The sequence below is a fragment of the Sturnira hondurensis genome, unplaced genomic scaffold (assembly GCF_014824575.4).
Source record: "Sturnira hondurensis isolate 20B ecotype Veracruz unplaced genomic scaffold, ASM1482457v3 Scaffold0007578, whole genome shotgun sequence".
Lineage (NCBI taxonomy): Eukaryota > Metazoa > Chordata > Mammalia > Chiroptera > Phyllostomidae > Sturnira > Sturnira hondurensis.
Window position 1 is genome coordinate 1,928,459 of NW_028080209.1, and position 5,528 is coordinate 1,933,986.

The window sequence follows — 5,528 nt, forward strand, 5'->3', positions numbered from 1 at the left end:
GAGCTCAGGCCTGCGAACCACACGATTGCGGTTTGATTCACAGTCAGGGCACATGCCTGGGTTGCAGGCCAGTTCCCAGCAGGGGACTCATGAGAAGCAACCATACATTGACATTTATCTCCTTCTCTCCTTCCCTTCCTCTCTAAAGATAAATAAATAAAAAATCTTTTAAAAATAGAATAAAATGTATTTACAAAAAAAGAGAAAAAATCAAAACTATGAACATTAATATGACTACAAACTCACAACTATCAACAACTGAATCTAAAAAACAAACTAAGCAAATAACCAGAACAGGAATAGAATCATAAATTAAGAAATCATTTAGAGGTTTATCACCTGGGGGTAGGAGGAAGGGGGGAAATGGAGGGGAAAGGTGCAGGGATTTAGAAGCATAATTGAGTGGGTATAAAATAACCAGGGAAGGTTAAAAACAATATAGTAAATGGGAAAGCCAAAGATACACTGCCCATGGACATGAAATAAGTGGGGGGTCACTGGAGGAAATGGGGGTACCAGGCTGAAAGGGCAAAGGGTGAAAATTGGGACAACTGTAATAGCATAATTAATAAAATATGCTTTTAAAAAACAAAAAAATCTGACTCAAGAAGAAATAGAAATTCTTAACCAACCTATGATAAGTAAGAAGATTGGACTAGTAATAAAAGAACCCTCCCAACGAAGAAAAGTCCAGGACTAGAGGGCCTTACTAGCCAATTCTACCAAACATTAAAGAGGAATTAACATCAACCCTATTCCAACTCCTTTCAAGAAGAAGAGGAAGAGGAGGGGGAGGAAGGAAACACTTTATCATAGTCTATGAGGCAGTTTTCTCTTGATACCAAAGCTGGAAAAAGATTCCATAAGAAAACTATAGACCTATATTCCTTATGAATATAGATACAAAAGTCCTCAAGAAAATAGCAGTAAACCACATCCCGTGACACATTAAAAAAGGTTATACACTATGACCAAATGGGATTTGTCCTGGCAATGCAAGCTGTTTCAGCATAGGGACATCAAAGTAGTATGTACAGGACACTAACAGGATGAGGAAAAACCACACGATAGCTTTGTGCGGTGGCAGTATCATAGTCAATGAGGTTTATCCGAGGCGCAATCATTGCTAATTGAAAAACCACATGATCATCTCCATAGATGCAGAAAAACATCTGATAAAAATTCAACACTGTTTCATGATAAAAACACTCAGCAAACTAAGAATAGAAGAACAGCTTTTCAGCAAATATTGCTAGAATAACTGGATATCTATATGTAAAAATTACCAACTTGAATCCATACCTTGCAACATACACAAAATTTATGATATATATGTGTGGTTCTACTTATATAGAAACCTAGAAAATGCAAATTACAGTAACAGTATGCATGTTAATGATTGCTTGCGGATGGAGGCATGAGGGTCAGGAGAAAGGGGTCACGAAGAGGCACAAAGAAGATTTGTGGGTGATGGTGATGGACAGGTCCATCACCTTGGTTATGATAATTTCATATGAACACATGTCAACACTTATCCAATTGTACATTTTACATATGTACAACTCATTGTATATTAATTGTATCCCAATAAACCTTTAAAAAATATAATGATGAGCCCTGATTGGTGTGGCTCAGTGAATTGAGCACCAGCCTGTGAACCAAAGGGTCACCAGTTCAATTCCCAGTCAGGGCACATGCCTGGGTTGTGGGCTGGGTCCCCAGTAGGGGGCACATGAGAGGCAACCACACATTGATGTTTCTCTCCCTCTCTTTCTCCCTTCCCTCTGTCTAAAAATAAATAAAATCTTTAAAAAATAAGAATAAAGTGTATCTTTCAAAATAATGGAGCACCCAGTAGGTGATCAATGCATATTTATTTTATAAATGAGTTAATTCAGTTAATGACGAGTAGAGTTGCTGGGCCAATGCCCAGACATTGGGAAGGGGAAGACAAAGAAAGAAGAAGGAACAAAGACTGTAGCAGAATCTTTTTGGCCACCATCCTGTTGCTCAGGCCCAACCTTGCCAAGCTGGCCCCAAGCGCCCTGCTCCTGCTACTCACTACTCTTGTGGCTTCAAGTGAGTCACTCAGTAACTTGGGGACTCCAAAATGTAACTACTAATATCCATCTCTTAAAAAGGTAATTGTTGATTGAAAGTCATAATTTATATGGGATAAATACTGGGTAAAAATAAAATGTAAGGGACTATTTCCATTGTGATTGCAAGAACAAATTACTATCAAGAGTTGGAAAATGGGCTCTAACAGGGCAGCTCAGTTGGTGGGAGTATCCTTCTATGTGCCGAAGTTGTGGGTTCAGTTCCTGGTGGGGGCACATGCAGGAGCCAATGGATGCATGAACAATTGGAAGAACAAATCAATGTCTCTTTCTCTTTAAAAAAGAAAAAAGTCCCAGGTGGGTGGCTCAGTTGGCTGGAGTGTCATCCCATACACGAAAAGGTTGTGTGTTCAATCCCCAGTCAGGATACCTACCTAGGTTGCGAGTTCGATCACGGAGTGTATGGAGGAAACCTATTGATGTATCTCTCTCACACTGAATTTTTTCTCTCTCAAATCAATAAACATATCCTTAGATGGGGATTAAAAAAGAAACAACTACCTTAAAAAAAAGAAAGAGTTGGAAAATACACAAAATCACAAAGAAAAAATAAAATCCTTCATTATTCCAAATTCAAGATGTTATTTCCTTCCAGGCTTTTTATTTTTTTATTTTTTAATATATTTTATTGATTATGCCATTTTTCCCATTCCCCTACCTTCATTCCCCTCCACCCTGCACACTCCCTCCCACCCACATTCCCCCACTTTAGTTCATGTCCGTGTGTCATAGGTTCTTTGGCTTCTGCATTTCCCACACTACTCTTGCCCTCCCCCTGTCTATTTTCTCCCCACCATCTATGCTGGTACCTTCATGCCCCTTCTCCTCCTCCCACTCCCCTGTTGCTAACCCTCCATGTGTTCTTCATTTCTATGGTTCCACTCCTAATCTAGCTGTCCTCTTGGTTTGCTTTTGTTTTAGGTGTGGTTGTTAATAACTGTGAGTTTGCTGTCCTTTCACTGTTCATATTTTTCATCTTCTTTTTCTTAGATAAGTCCCTTTAGCATTTCATATAATAAGGGCTTGGTGATGATGAACTCCTTGAATTTGACCTTATCTGAGAAGCACTTTATCTGCCCTTCCATTCTAAATGAAAGCTTCGCTGGATAGAGCAATCTTGGATGTAGGTCCTTGCCTTTCATGACTTGGAATACTTCTTTCCAGCCCCTTCTTGCCTGGAAGGTCTCTTTTGAGAAATCTGCTGACAGTCTGATGGGTACTCCTTTGTAGGTGACTGTCCCCTTATCCCTTGCTGCTTCTAGAATTTTCTCCTTCAGTTTAATCTTGGCTAATGTAATTATGATGTGCCTTGGTGTGTTCTTCCTTGGTTCCAACTTCTTTGGGACTCTTTGAGCTTCCTGAACTTCCTGGAAGTCTATTTCCTTTACCAGACTGGGGAAGTTCTCCTTTATTATTTGTTCAGATAAGTTTTCCACTTGTTGCTCTTCCTCTTCCCCTTCTGGTACCCGTATAATTCAGATGTTGGAACATTTAAAGATGTCCTGGAGGTTCCTAAGCCTCTCCTCATTTTTTTGAATTCTTGTTTCTTCAATTCTTTTCTGTTTGGTTGTTTCTTTCTCCCTTCTGGTCCACTCCCTTGATTCGAGTCCTGGTTTTCTTTCCATCACTATTGGTTTCCTGTGCATTTCCCTTCATTTCACTTAGTGTAGCCTTCATTTTTTCATCTAATTTGTGACCAAATTCAACCAGTTCTGTGAGCATCCTGATCACCAGTATTTTGAACTGTGCATCTGATAGTTTGGCTGTCTCTTTGTTGTTTAAAAGTGTTGGGTCTGGGGCTTTTATTTGTTCTTCTTTTTGAGCTATTTTTGGTCAGGTCGTGCCTGTTATGTATAAGTGGTGGAGCCTTAGGTGTTCACCAGGGTGGGGCAACCCAGTTGCTGGGTTGTGACACTGTATGTGGGGGCGGGGTCAGAGTGTGAACAGTCGAGCTTGTTCTGCTGTCTCTCAGATTTCAGTCACCTCTGCCACTTCCCACAAGCAAACTGGGCCCTCTGATGCTGGTTCCCAGGTAGGCGGGCTTGTGTATGTTCTAGGACCCTGTGGGTCTCCCCAACAAACTCTCCTGCGAGGCTGGGAGTCTCTCCTGGCCTTTTTAATTGGTGCTTTTAGGCTTTTTTTCTACTAGCTGGGGCCCTGGGTTCTGCAGTCTGTCTCACTGCCTGTTTTTGCCTTGTTTATCTGCGTGCGAATGTGTGACTGCGGTCAGCCAACCACCTTGCACCCTCACTGGGTCTGCTTGTTTCCTCCCTGTGCCCGGGGTCTGCTAGCCTCGTGCCATGTGCACTCCCAGGTCCGTTAACCACAGCCTTTTCTTGCCGAGACCCCCTCCACTGGCCACCAACTCTGTCTCTCTTATGGGTCTGGTTGAATGGTTGTCGGACTTCCGTACAGTTCAATTTTCTATCTGTTCTGGTTGTGGGTTTTTTTTCCCTAAATCTTTGTTGTCCTTAATTTTGGTTGTGCGAGGAGGCACAGTATTTCTACCTACGCCTCCATCTTGGCTGGAATCCAGGCCTTTTCTTAAATGGGCTCACTTGTTTTTGTGAAGCTAGTTGGTGTTCTGCACACCTGCGGTCCAACTGCTTTCCCACCATCATGGCTGCTCCAGCTGTTCCAGAAGCCCTTCTGTATATTTTGGGAAGGCGGAGAAGGGGGCCACTCCAGAGGAGGGAGGAGTGGAGGAAAGCTTCTGTGGAAACAGTGACCAGTGGCTCTGGGTCAGCCCCAGCGACCACCCCATTCTGGGATAAAGGTGGAGGCAGGGTCCAGGCTGAGAAGGATCCACAGTTCCCACCGCTGTCCTGTGAGATCCCTGGCAGCCTGAGGAGGTGAGACTGTTGTTTTGGGGCTCCCTTTGTTTCAGGGTCAGCGAAGTACTGCAAGGAGTGTCAGGGGCAGGGCCACCCCACCCAGGCCCTAGCCACTCTGCTGTCCGGGTTCCACCATGGTGGTTCCGTCCCCGGTCACCCTCCACACAGGTAATTTCTCTATAACGAACAGGAGGCTTATCCTCCTCCCAAAGCTGGGCAGGGCCAAGACTAGCAGGTAAGGGCCTGGAACTCGCCGGACTCGCATATCTGGAAGGAATAAGTGAGGAGGGACCAAGTGGGTCCTTAGGGTGCATCAGAGGGAAGGGGTGGCCTGAGGGAAGGAATGCCTTACTGGCCAGCCTCGGACAGCACCAGAGGCCTGATTTGCAACGTATTTGCTTCCCTCGGGCTCCTTCATCTTCTGAATCTGATGCATACCCAAACTGCTTTCCCCTTGTTCTCCAGACTCCTCCAGGCTTCAGCTACCTCAACCATGAGATGGGGGTCAAGGTATCTGCCTCTCAGGGTAGATGTGAAGGCAAGACCCTGGCCCCTGGCCCCTACACAGGGAGTA

General features: G+C 43.8%; 1 pseudogene; it reads left to right on the top strand.

Annotated features, from left to right (window-relative positions):
• Positions 1-1,069: 1,069 nt before the first annotated feature.
• LOC118991563 (uncharacterized) lies at positions 1,070-1,202 on the top strand (annotated as a pseudogene).
• Positions 1,203-5,528: the final 4,326 nt, after the last annotated feature.